Source organism: Ascidiella aspersa, chromosome 3 (genome assembly GCF_963924565.1).
Source record: "Ascidiella aspersa chromosome 3, kaAscAspe10.2, whole genome shotgun sequence".
NCBI lineage: Eukaryota > Metazoa > Chordata > Ascidiacea > Phlebobranchia > Ascidiidae > Ascidiella > Ascidiella aspersa.
The window spans coordinates 6,038,783-6,048,782 of record NC_139449.1 but is presented as its reverse complement, the minus strand read 5'-3'; the positions used below and the strand labels follow the sequence as shown (position 1 = coordinate 6,048,782).

General features: G+C 36.8%; 26 non-coding genes across 26 annotated transcripts in view; all 26 read right to left on the bottom strand.

Moving 5' to 3' along the window:
• Trnaq-cug (transfer RNA glutamine (anticodon CUG)) overlaps window positions 1–5 on the bottom strand; it is a 72-nt gene extending 67 nt beyond the window's left edge. The window contains exon 1 of the tRNA in view: window positions 1–5. This exon is cut by the window's left edge and continues 67 nt beyond it. This is a non-coding gene — a tRNA (tRNA-Gln).
• Window positions 6–144: 139 nt separating this feature from the next.
• Window positions 145–216, bottom strand: Trnaq-uug (transfer RNA glutamine (anticodon UUG)). The gene has a single exon. It is a non-coding gene; the product is annotated as a tRNA-Gln (tRNA).
• A 707-nt stretch (window positions 217–923) lies between these two features.
• On the bottom strand, window positions 924–995 carry Trnah-gug (transfer RNA histidin (anticodon GUG)). The gene has a single exon. It is a non-coding gene; the product is annotated as a tRNA-His (tRNA).
• A 718-nt stretch (window positions 996–1,713) lies between these two features.
• On the bottom strand, window positions 1,714–1,785 carry Trnah-gug (transfer RNA histidin (anticodon GUG)). Its single transcript has one exon. It is a non-coding gene; the product is annotated as a tRNA-His (tRNA).
• Window positions 1,786–2,097: 312 nt separating this feature from the next.
• Window positions 2,098–2,169, bottom strand: Trnaq-uug (transfer RNA glutamine (anticodon UUG)). Its single transcript has one exon. It is a non-coding gene; the product is annotated as a tRNA-Gln (tRNA).
• A 126-nt stretch (window positions 2,170–2,295) lies between these two features.
• On the bottom strand, window positions 2,296–2,367 carry Trnah-gug (transfer RNA histidin (anticodon GUG)). Its single transcript has one exon. It is a non-coding gene; the product is annotated as a tRNA-His (tRNA).
• Window positions 2,368–2,874: 507 nt separating this feature from the next.
• On the bottom strand, window positions 2,875–2,946 carry Trnah-gug (transfer RNA histidin (anticodon GUG)). Its single transcript has one exon. It is a non-coding gene; the product is annotated as a tRNA-His (tRNA).
• Window positions 2,947–2,980: 34 nt separating this feature from the next.
• Trnah-gug (transfer RNA histidin (anticodon GUG)) lies at window positions 2,981–3,052 on the bottom strand. The gene has a single exon. It is a non-coding gene; the product is annotated as a tRNA-His (tRNA).
• Window positions 3,053–3,364: 312 nt separating this feature from the next.
• Trnaq-cug (transfer RNA glutamine (anticodon CUG)) lies at window positions 3,365–3,436 on the bottom strand. Its single transcript has one exon. It is a non-coding gene; the product is annotated as a tRNA-Gln (tRNA).
• A 144-nt stretch (window positions 3,437–3,580) lies between these two features.
• On the bottom strand, window positions 3,581–3,652 carry Trnaq-uug (transfer RNA glutamine (anticodon UUG)). The gene has a single exon. It is a non-coding gene; the product is annotated as a tRNA-Gln (tRNA).
• A 496-nt stretch (window positions 3,653–4,148) lies between these two features.
• Trnaq-cug (transfer RNA glutamine (anticodon CUG)) lies at window positions 4,149–4,220 on the bottom strand. The gene has a single exon. It is a non-coding gene; the product is annotated as a tRNA-Gln (tRNA).
• Window positions 4,221–4,556: 336 nt separating this feature from the next.
• On the bottom strand, window positions 4,557–4,628 carry Trnah-gug (transfer RNA histidin (anticodon GUG)). The gene has a single exon. It is a non-coding gene; the product is annotated as a tRNA-His (tRNA).
• Window positions 4,629–4,940: 312 nt separating this feature from the next.
• On the bottom strand, window positions 4,941–5,012 carry Trnaq-uug (transfer RNA glutamine (anticodon UUG)). Its single transcript has one exon. It is a non-coding gene; the product is annotated as a tRNA-Gln (tRNA).
• Window positions 5,013–5,138: 126 nt separating this feature from the next.
• Trnah-gug (transfer RNA histidin (anticodon GUG)) lies at window positions 5,139–5,210 on the bottom strand. Its single transcript has one exon. It is a non-coding gene; the product is annotated as a tRNA-His (tRNA).
• A 34-nt stretch (window positions 5,211–5,244) lies between these two features.
• On the bottom strand, window positions 5,245–5,316 carry Trnah-gug (transfer RNA histidin (anticodon GUG)). Its single transcript has one exon. It is a non-coding gene; the product is annotated as a tRNA-His (tRNA).
• A 312-nt stretch (window positions 5,317–5,628) lies between these two features.
• Window positions 5,629–5,700, bottom strand: Trnaq-cug (transfer RNA glutamine (anticodon CUG)). The gene has a single exon. It is a non-coding gene; the product is annotated as a tRNA-Gln (tRNA).
• Window positions 5,701–5,844: 144 nt separating this feature from the next.
• Window positions 5,845–5,916, bottom strand: Trnaq-uug (transfer RNA glutamine (anticodon UUG)). Its single transcript has one exon. It is a non-coding gene; the product is annotated as a tRNA-Gln (tRNA).
• A 496-nt stretch (window positions 5,917–6,412) lies between these two features.
• On the bottom strand, window positions 6,413–6,484 carry Trnaq-cug (transfer RNA glutamine (anticodon CUG)). Its single transcript has one exon. It is a non-coding gene; the product is annotated as a tRNA-Gln (tRNA).
• Window positions 6,485–7,402: 918 nt separating this feature from the next.
• Trnah-gug (transfer RNA histidin (anticodon GUG)) lies at window positions 7,403–7,474 on the bottom strand. Its single transcript has one exon. It is a non-coding gene; the product is annotated as a tRNA-His (tRNA).
• A 312-nt stretch (window positions 7,475–7,786) lies between these two features.
• Window positions 7,787–7,858, bottom strand: Trnaq-uug (transfer RNA glutamine (anticodon UUG)). Its single transcript has one exon. It is a non-coding gene; the product is annotated as a tRNA-Gln (tRNA).
• A 123-nt stretch (window positions 7,859–7,981) lies between these two features.
• Trnah-gug (transfer RNA histidin (anticodon GUG)) lies at window positions 7,982–8,053 on the bottom strand. The gene has a single exon. It is a non-coding gene; the product is annotated as a tRNA-His (tRNA).
• A 34-nt stretch (window positions 8,054–8,087) lies between these two features.
• Window positions 8,088–8,159, bottom strand: Trnah-gug (transfer RNA histidin (anticodon GUG)). The gene has a single exon. It is a non-coding gene; the product is annotated as a tRNA-His (tRNA).
• A 311-nt stretch (window positions 8,160–8,470) lies between these two features.
• On the bottom strand, window positions 8,471–8,542 carry Trnaq-cug (transfer RNA glutamine (anticodon CUG)). The gene has a single exon. It is a non-coding gene; the product is annotated as a tRNA-Gln (tRNA).
• Window positions 8,543–9,262: 720 nt separating this feature from the next.
• Window positions 9,263–9,334, bottom strand: Trnaq-uug (transfer RNA glutamine (anticodon UUG)). Its single transcript has one exon. It is a non-coding gene; the product is annotated as a tRNA-Gln (tRNA).
• Window positions 9,335–9,460: 126 nt separating this feature from the next.
• On the bottom strand, window positions 9,461–9,532 carry Trnah-gug (transfer RNA histidin (anticodon GUG)). Its single transcript has one exon. It is a non-coding gene; the product is annotated as a tRNA-His (tRNA).
• Window positions 9,533–9,844: 312 nt separating this feature from the next.
• Window positions 9,845–9,916, bottom strand: Trnaq-uug (transfer RNA glutamine (anticodon UUG)). Its single transcript has one exon. It is a non-coding gene; the product is annotated as a tRNA-Gln (tRNA).
• Window positions 9,917–10,000: the final 84 nt, after the last annotated feature.

Below are 10,000 nucleotides of genomic sequence, written 5' to 3'. Positions count from 1 at the left end.
GAACCTTCTGCCAAGACGTTATCTAAAATCGAACAACTTCTTTCAGCACATCATCTATTTTTAGATTGCAAACATGATTTTTTTAAAAGATTGATTTCCAAGTATCAATCTGTCATACAACGCTTGTTGAAATAAAATATTATCAGGTTCCACCGAGATTTGAACTTGGATCGCTGGATTCAAAGTCCAAAGTGCTAACCATTACACTATGGAACCGCGTGGTTACTCGCTAAATAATATCTTTTTTCAATAATTACCATTAGGTATTTCAAGTTGAATCGAACATTTGTTGACAAATAACATAAAAACACGTGACTGGTTAAAGCAAAATGATAAATCATTGCTGTGACCAGGATTCGAACCTGGATTGTGACGGCCACAACGTGAAGTACTAACCACTATACGATCACAGCCTAAGTAGCAGAGGATGGTTTCGATCCATCGACCTCTGGGTTATGAGCCCAGCATGCTTCCGCTGCGCCACTCTGCTGCGATTAAAACATTTTATTCTTACAATTTTGTTCAGAGTTTTGGCATTACCGTTTACCATTGTAAAATATCGAAAGAATTTTAATAGATATTTAACGTAAATTAACCAAAGACCAACCAATGGGATTTCAAACTAACAATTTTGAGATTGCTAATCATATTTAAATTTTCACTAAATAAATTTCTGAATTTAATTTCTTGTTCACAACAGAAATGTTTTAAAAGTAAAGGATTTAAAGTTCCACCGAGATTTGAACTCGGGTCGCTGGATTCAGAGTCCGAAGTGCTAACCATTACACCATGGAAACGCGTGGTTACTAACTGAATATCTTCTTTCAATAATTACCATTAGGTATTGGAAGGTGAATCGAAGAACATTTGTTTGACAAATTACATAAAAACACATGACTGGTTAAAGCCAAATTAAAACATATTGCTGTGACCAGGATTCGAACCTGGGTTGTCACGGCCACAACGTGAAGTACTAACCACTATACGATCACAGCCTAAGTAGCAGAGGATGATTTCGATCCATCGACCTCTGGGTTATGGGCCCAGCACGCTTCCGCTGCGCCACTCTGCTGCGATTAAAACATTTTATTCTTACAATTTTGTTCAGAGTTTTGGCATTACCGTTTACCATTGTAAAATATCGAAAGAATTTTAATAGATATTTAACGTAAATTAACCAAAGTCCAACCAATGGGATTTCAAACTAAAAATTTTGAGATTGTTATCAATTGTGCATTCTCACTAATTAAATTTCTGAAGTTAATTTCTTGTTCACAACAGAAATGTTTTAAAAGTACAGGATTAAAGGTTACACCGAGATTTGAACTCGGATCGCTGGACTCAGAGTCCAAAGTGCTAACCGTTACACCATGGAACCTTCTGCCAAGACGTTATCTAAAATCGAACAAGTTCTTTCAGCACATCATCTATTTTTAGATTGCAAACATGATTTTTTAAAAGATTGATTTCCAAGTATCAATCTGTCATACAACGCTTATTGAAATAAAACATTTTCAGGTACCACCGAGATTTGAACTTGGATCGCTGGATTCAAAGTCCAAAGTGCTAACCATTACACTATGGAACCGCGTGGTTACTCGCTGAATAATATCTTTTTTCAATAATTACCATTAGGTATTTCAAGTTGAATCGAACATTTGTTGACAAATAACATAAAAACACGTGACTGGTTAAAGCAAAATGATAAATCATTGCTGTGACCAGGATTCGAACCTGGGTTGTCACGGCCACAACGTGAAGTACTAACCACTATACGATCACAGCCTAAGTAGCAGAGGATGGTTTCGATCCATCGACCTCTGGGTTATGAGCCCAGCATGCTTCCGCTGCGCCACTCTGCTGCGATTAAAACATTTTATTCTTACAATTTTGTTCAGAGTTTTGGCATTACCGTTTACCATAGCCAATTATCGAAAGAATTTTAATAGATATTTAACGTAAATTAACCAAAGACCAACCAATGGGATTTCAAACTAAAAATTTTGAGATTGCTTATCATTTGTACATTCTCACTAAATAAATTTCTGAAGTTAATTTCTTGTTCACAACAGAAATGTTTTAAAAGTACAGGATTTAAGGTTCCACCGAGATTTGAACTCGGATCGCTGGATTCAAAGTCCAAAGTGCTAACCATTACACCATGGAACCGCGTGGTTACTAACTGAATATTTTCTTTCAATAATTACCATTAGGTATTGGAAGGTGAATCGAAGAACATTTGTTTGACAAATAACATAAAAACACATGACTGGTTAAAGCCAAATTAAAACATATTGCTGTGACCAGGATTCGAACCTGGGTTGTCACGGCCACAACGTGAAGTACTAACCACTATACGATCACAGCCTAGGTAGCAGAGGATGGTTTCGATCCATCGACCTTTGGGTTATGGGCCCAGCACGCTTCCGCTGCGCCACTCTGCTGCGATTAAAACATTCTATTCTTACAATTTTGTTCAGAGTTTTGGCATTACCGTTTACCATTGCCAATTATCGAAAGAATTTTAATAGATATTTAACGTAAATTAACCAAAGACCAACCAATGGGATTTCAAACTAAAAATTGTGAGATTGCTTATCAATTGTGCATTCTCACTAATTAAATTTCTGAAGTTAATTTCTTGTTCACAACAGAAATGTTTCAAAAGTAAAGGATTTAAGGTTCCACCGAGATTTGAACTCGGATCGCTGGATTCAAAGTGCAAAGTGCTAACCATTACACCATGGAACCGCGTGGTTACTCGCTGAATAATATCTTTCAATAATTACCATTAGGCATTTCAAGATGAATCGAACATTTGTTTGACAAATAACATAAAAACACATGACTGGTTAAAGCCAAATTAAAACATATTGCTGTGACCAGGATTCGAACCTGGGTTGTCACGGCCACAACGTGAAGTACTAACCACTATACGATCACAGCCTAAGTGACTGGTTAAAGCCAAATTAAAACATATTGCTGTGACCAGGATTCGAACCTGGGTTGTCACGGCCACAACGTGAAGTACTAACCACTATACGATCACAGCCTAAGTAGCAGAGGATGGTTTCGATCCATCGACCTCTGGGTTATGGGCCCAGCACGCTTCCGCTGCGCCACTCTGCTGCGATTAAAACATTTTATTCTTACAATTTTGTTCAGAGTTTTGGCATTACCGTTTACCATTGTAAAATTTTGAAAGAATTTTAATAGATATTTAACGCAAATTAACCAAAGACCAACCAATGGGATTTCAAACTAAAAATTTTGAGATTGCTTATCAATTGTGCATTCTCACTAATTAAATTTCTGAAATTAATTTCTTGTTCACAACAGAAATGTTTTAAAAGTAAAGGATTTAAGGTTCCACCGATATTTGAACTCGGATCGCTGGATTCAGAGTCCAAAGTGCTAACCGTTACACCATGGAACCTCCTGCCAAGACCTTATCTAAAATCGAACAACTTCTTTCAGCACATCACATCATCTATTTTTAGATTGCAAACATGATTTTTTTAAAAGATTAATTTCCAAGTATCAATCTGTCATACAACGCTTATTGAAATAAAATATTTTCAGGTTCCACCGAGATTTGAACTCGGATCGCTGGATTCAAAGTCCAAAGTGCTAACCATTACACCATGGAACCGCGTGGTTACTAACTGAATATCTTCTTTCAATAATTACCATTAGGCATTTCAAGATGAATCGAACATTTGTTTGACAAATAACATTAAAACACATGACTGGTTAAAGCAAAATGAAAACATATTGCTGTGACCAGGGGTTGTCATGGCCACAACGTGAAGTACTAACCACTATACGATCACAGCCTTAGTAGCAGAGGATGGTTTCGATCCATCGACCTCTGGGTTATGGGCCCAGCACGCTTCCGCAGCGCCACTCTGCTGTGATTAAAACATTTTATTCTTACAATTTTGTTCAGAGTTTTGGCATTACCGTTTACCATAGCCAATTATCGAAAGAATTTTAATAGATATTTAACGTAAATTAACCAAAGACCAACCAATGGGATTTCAAACTAAAAATTTTGAGATTGCTTATCATTTGTACATTCTCACTAAATAAATTTCTGAAGTTAATTTCTTGTTCACAACAGAAATAATTTAAAAGTAAAGGATTTAAGGTTCCACCGAGATTTGAACTCGGATCGCTGGATTCAGAGTCCAAAGTGCTAACCGTTACACCATGGAACCTTCTGCCAAGACGTTATCTAAAATCGAACAACTTCTTTCAGCACATCATCTATTTTTAGATTGCAAACATGATTTTTTTAAAAGATTGATTTCCAAGTATCAATCTGTCATACAACGCTTGTTGAAATAAAATATTATCCGGTTCCACCTAGATTTGAAATTGGATCGCTGGATTCAAAGTCCAAAGTGCTAACCATTACACTATGGAACCGCGTGGTTACTCGCTAAATAATATGTTTTTTCAATAATTACCATTAGGTATTTCAAGTTGAATCGAACATTTGTTGACAAATAACATAAAAACACGTGACTGGTTAAAGCAAAATGATAAATCATTGCTGTGACCAGGATTCGAACCTGGGTTGTCACGGCCACAACGTGAAGTACTAACCACTATACGATCACAGCCTAAGTAGCAGAGGATGGTTTCGATCCATCGACCTCTGGGTTATGAGCCCAGCATGCTTCCGCTGCGCCACTCTGCTGCGATTAAAACATTTTATTCTTACAATTTTGTTCAGAGTTTTGGCATTACCGTTTACCATAGCCAATTATCGAAAGAATTTTAATAGATATTTAACGTAAATTAACCAAAGACCAACCAATGGGATTTCAAACTAAAAATTTTGAGATTGCTTATCATTTGTACATTCTCACTAAATAAATTTCTGAAGTTAATTTCTTGTTCACAACAGAAATGTTTTAAAAGTACAGGATTTAAGGTTCCACCGAGATTTGAACTCGGATCGCTGGATTCAAAGTCCAAAGTGCTAACCATTACACCATGGAACCGCGTGGTTACTAACTAAATATTTTCTTTCAATAATTACCATTAGGTATTGGAAGGTGAATCGAAGAACATTTGTTTGACAAATAACATAAAAACACATGACTGGTTAAAGCCAAATTAAAACATATTGCTGTGACCAGGATTCGAACCTGGGTTGTCACGGCCACAACGTGAAGTACTAACCACTATACGATCACAGCCTAAGTGACTGGTTAAAGCCAAATTAAAACATATTGCTGTGACCAGGATTCGAACCTGGGTTGTCACGGCCACAACGTGAAGTACTAACCACTATACGATCACAGCCTAAGTAGCAGAGGATGGTTTCGATCCATCGACCTCTGGGTTATGGGCCCAGCACGCTTCCGCTGCGCCACTCTGCTGCGATTAAAACATTTTATTCTTACAATTTTGTTCAGAGTTTTGGCATTACCGTTTACCATTGTAAAATATCGAAAGAATTTTAATAGATATTTAACGCAAATTAACCAAAGACCAACCAATGGGATTTCAAACTAAAAATTTTGAGATTGCTTATCAATTGTGCATTCTCACTAATTAAATTTCTGAAATTAATTTCTTGTTCATAACAGAAATGTTTTAAAAGTAAAGGATTTAAGGTTCCACCGATATTTGAACTCGGATCGCTGGATTCAGAGTCCAAAGTGCTAACCGTTACACCATGGAACCTCCTGCCAAGACCTTATCTAAAATCGAACAACTTCTTTCAGCACATCACATCATCTATTTTTAGATTGCAAACATGATTTTTTTAAAAGATTAATTTCCAAGTATCAATCTGTCATACAACGCTTATTGAAATGAAATATTTTCAGGTTCCACCGAGATTTGAACTCGGATCGCTGGATTCAAAGTCCAAAGTGCTAACCATTACACCATGGAACCGCGTGGTTACTAACTGAATATCTTCTTTCAATAATTACCATTAGGCATTTCAAGATGAATCGAACATTTGTTTGACAAATAACATAAAAACACATGACTGGTTAAAGCAAAATGAAAACATATTGCTGTGACCAGGGGTTGTCACGGCCACAACGTGAAGTATTAACCACTATACGATCACAGCCTTAGTAGCAGAGGATGGTTTCGATCCATCGACCTCTGGGTTATGGGCCCAGCACGCTTCCGCTGCGCCACTCTGCTGTGATTAAAACATTTTATTCTTACAATTTTGTTCAGAGTTTTGGCATTACCGTTTACGATTGCCAATTATCGAAAGAATTTTAATAGATATTTAACGTAAATTAACCAAAGACCAACCAATGGGATTTCAAACTAAAAATTTTGAGATTGCTTATCATTTGCACATTCTCACTAAATAAATTTCTGAAGTTAATTTCTTGTTCACAACAGAAATGTTTTAAAAGTAAAGGATTTAAGGTTCCACCGAGATTTGAACTCGGATCGCTGGATTCAGAGTCCAAAGTGCTAACCGTTACACCATGGAACCTTCTGCCAAGACGTTATCTAAAATCGAACAACTTCTTTCAGCACATCATCTATTTTTAGATTGCAAACATGATTTTTTTAAAAGATTGATTTCCAAGTATCAATCTGTCATACAACGCTTGTTGAAATAAAATATGTTCAGGTTCCACCGAGATTTGAACGTGGATCGCTGGATTCAAAGTCCAAAGTGCTAACCATTACACTATGGAACCGCGTGCTTACTCGCTGAATAATATCTTTTTTCAATAATTACCATTAGGTATTTCAAGTTGAATCGAACATTTGTTGACAAATAACATAAAAACACGTGACTGGTTAAAGCAAAATGATAAATCATTGCTGTGACCAGGATTCGAACCTGGGTTGTCACGGCCACAACGTGAAGTACTAACCACTATACGATCGCAGCCTAAGTAGCAGAGGATGGTTTCGATCCATCGACCTCTGGGTTATGAGCCCAGCATGCTTCCGCTGCGCCACTCTACTGCGATTAAAACTATTTATTCTTACAATTTTGTTCAGAGTTTTGGCATTACCGTTTACCATAGCCAATTATCGAAAGAATTTTAATAGATATTTAACGTAAATTAACCAAAGACCAACCAATGGGATTTCAAACTAAAAATTTTGAGATTGCTTATCATTTGTACATTCTCACTAAATAAATTTCTGAAGTTAATTTCTTGTTCACAACAGAAATGTTTTAAAAGTACAGGATTTAAGGTTCCACCGAGATTTGAACTCTGATCGCTGGATTCAAAGTCCAAAGTGCTAACCATTACATCATGGAACCGCGTGGTTACTAACTGAATATTTTCTTTCAATAATTACCATTAGGTATTGGAAGGTGAATCGAAGAACATTTGTTTGACAAATAACATAAAAACACATGACTGGTTAAAGCCAAATTAAAACATATTGCTGTGACCAGGATTCGAACCTGGGTTGTCACGGCCACAACGTGAAGTACTAACCACTATACGATCACAGCCTAAGTAGCAGAGGATGGTTTCGATCCATCGACCTCTGGGTTATGGGCCCAGCACGCTTCCGCTGCGCCACTCTGCTGCGATTAAAACATTCTATTCTTACAATTTTGTTCAGAGTTTTGGCATTACCGTTTACCATTGCCAATTATCGAAAGAATTTTAATAGATATTTAACGTAAATTAACCAAAGACCAACCAATGGGATTTCAAACTAAAAATTTTGAGATTGCTTATCAATTGTGCATTCTCACTAATTAAATTTCTGAAGTTAATTTCTTGTTCACAACAGAAATGTTTTAAAAGTAAAGGATTTAAGGTTCCACCGAGATTTGAACTCGGATCGCTGGATTCAAAGTCCAAAGTGCTAACCATTACACCATGGAACCGCGTGGTTACTCGCTGAATAATATCTTTCAATAATTACCATTAGGCATTTCAAGATGAATCGAACATTTGTTTGACAAATAACATAAAAACACATGACTGGTTAAAGCCAAATTAAAACATATTGCTGTGACCAGGATTCGAACCTGGGTTGTCACGACCACAACGTGAAGTACTAACCACTATACGATCACAGCCTAAGTGACTGGTTAAAGCCAAATTAAAACATATTGCTGTGACCAGGATTCGAACCTGGGTTGTCACGGCCACAACGTGAAGTACTAACCACTATACGATCACAGCCTAAGTAGCAGAGGATGGTTTCGATCCATCGACCTCTGGGTTATGGGCCCAGCACGCTTCCGCTGCGCCACTCTGCTGCGATTAAAACATTTTATTCTTACAATTTTGTTCAGAGTTTTGGCATTACCGTTTACCATAGCCAATTATCGAAAGAATTTTAATAGATATTTAACGTAAATTAACCAAAGACCAACCAATGGGATTTCAAACTAAAAATTTTGAGATTGTTATCATTTGCACATTCTCACTAAATAAATTTCTGAAGTTAATTTCTTGTTCACAACAGAAATGTTTTAAAAGTAAAGGATTTAAGGTTCCACCGAGATTTGAACTCGGATCGCTGGATTCAGAGTCCAAAGTGCTAACCGTTACACCATGGAACCTTCTGCCAAGACGTTATCTAAAATCGAACAACTTCTTTCAGCACATCATCTATTTTTAGATTGCAAACATGATTTTTTTAAAAGATTGATTTCCAAGTATCAATCTGTCATACAACCCTTGTTGAAATAAAATATGTTCAGGTTCCACCGAGATTTGAACGTGGATCGCTGGATTCAAAGTCCAAAGTGCTAACCATTACACTATGGAACCGCGTGCTTACTCGCTGAATAATATCTTTTTTCAATAATTACCATTAGGTATTTCAAGTTGAATCGAACATTTGTTGACAAATAACATAAAAACACGTGACTGGTTAAAGCAAAATGATAAATCATTGCTGTGACCAGGATTCGAACCTGGGTTGTCACGGCCACAACGTGAAGTACTAACCACTATACGATCGCAGCCTAAGTAGCAGAGGATGGTTTCGATCCATCGACCTCTGGGTTATGAGCCCAGCATGCTTCCGCTGCGCCACTCTGCTGCGATTAAAACATTTTATTCTTACAATTTTGTTCAGAGTTTTGGCATTACCGTTTACCATAGCCAATTATCGAAAGAATTTTAATAGATATTTAACGTAAATTAACCAAAGACCAACCAATGGGATTTCAAACTAAAAATTTTGAGATTGCTTATCATTTGTACATTCTCACTAAATAAATTTCTGAAGTTAATTTCTTGTTCACAACGGAAATGTTTTAAAAGTACAGGATTTAAGGTTCCACCGAGATTTGAACTCGGATCGCTGGATTCAAAGTCCAAAGTGCTAACCATTACACCATGGAACCGCGTGGTTACTAACTGAATATTTTCTTTCAATAATTACCATTAGGTATTGGAAGGTGAATCGAAGAACATTTGTTTGACAAATAACATAAAAACACATGACTGGTTAAAGCCAAATTAAAACATATTGCTGTGACCAGGATTCGAACCTGGGTTGTCACGGCCACAACGTGAAGTACTAACCACTATACGATCACAGCCTAAGTAGCAGAGGATGGTTTCGATCCATCGACCTCTGGGTTATGGGCCCAGCACGCTTCCGCTGCGCCACTCTGCTGCGATTAAAACATTCTATTCTTACAATTTTGTTCAGAGTTTTGGCATTACCGTTTACCATTGCCAATTATCGAAAGAATTTTAATAGATATTTAACGTAAATTAACCAAAGACCAACCAATGGGATTTCAAACTAAAAATTTTGAGATTGCTTATCAATTGTGCATTCTCACTAATTAAATTTCTGAAGTTAATTTCTTGTTCACAACAGAAATGTTTTAAAAGTAAAGGATTTAAGGTTCCACCGAGATTTGAACTCGGATCGCTGGATTCAAAGTCCAAAGTGCTAACCATTACACCATGGAACCGCGGGGTTACTCGCTGAATAATATCTTTCAATAATTACCATTAGGCATTTCAAGATGAATCGAACATTTGTTTGACAAATAACA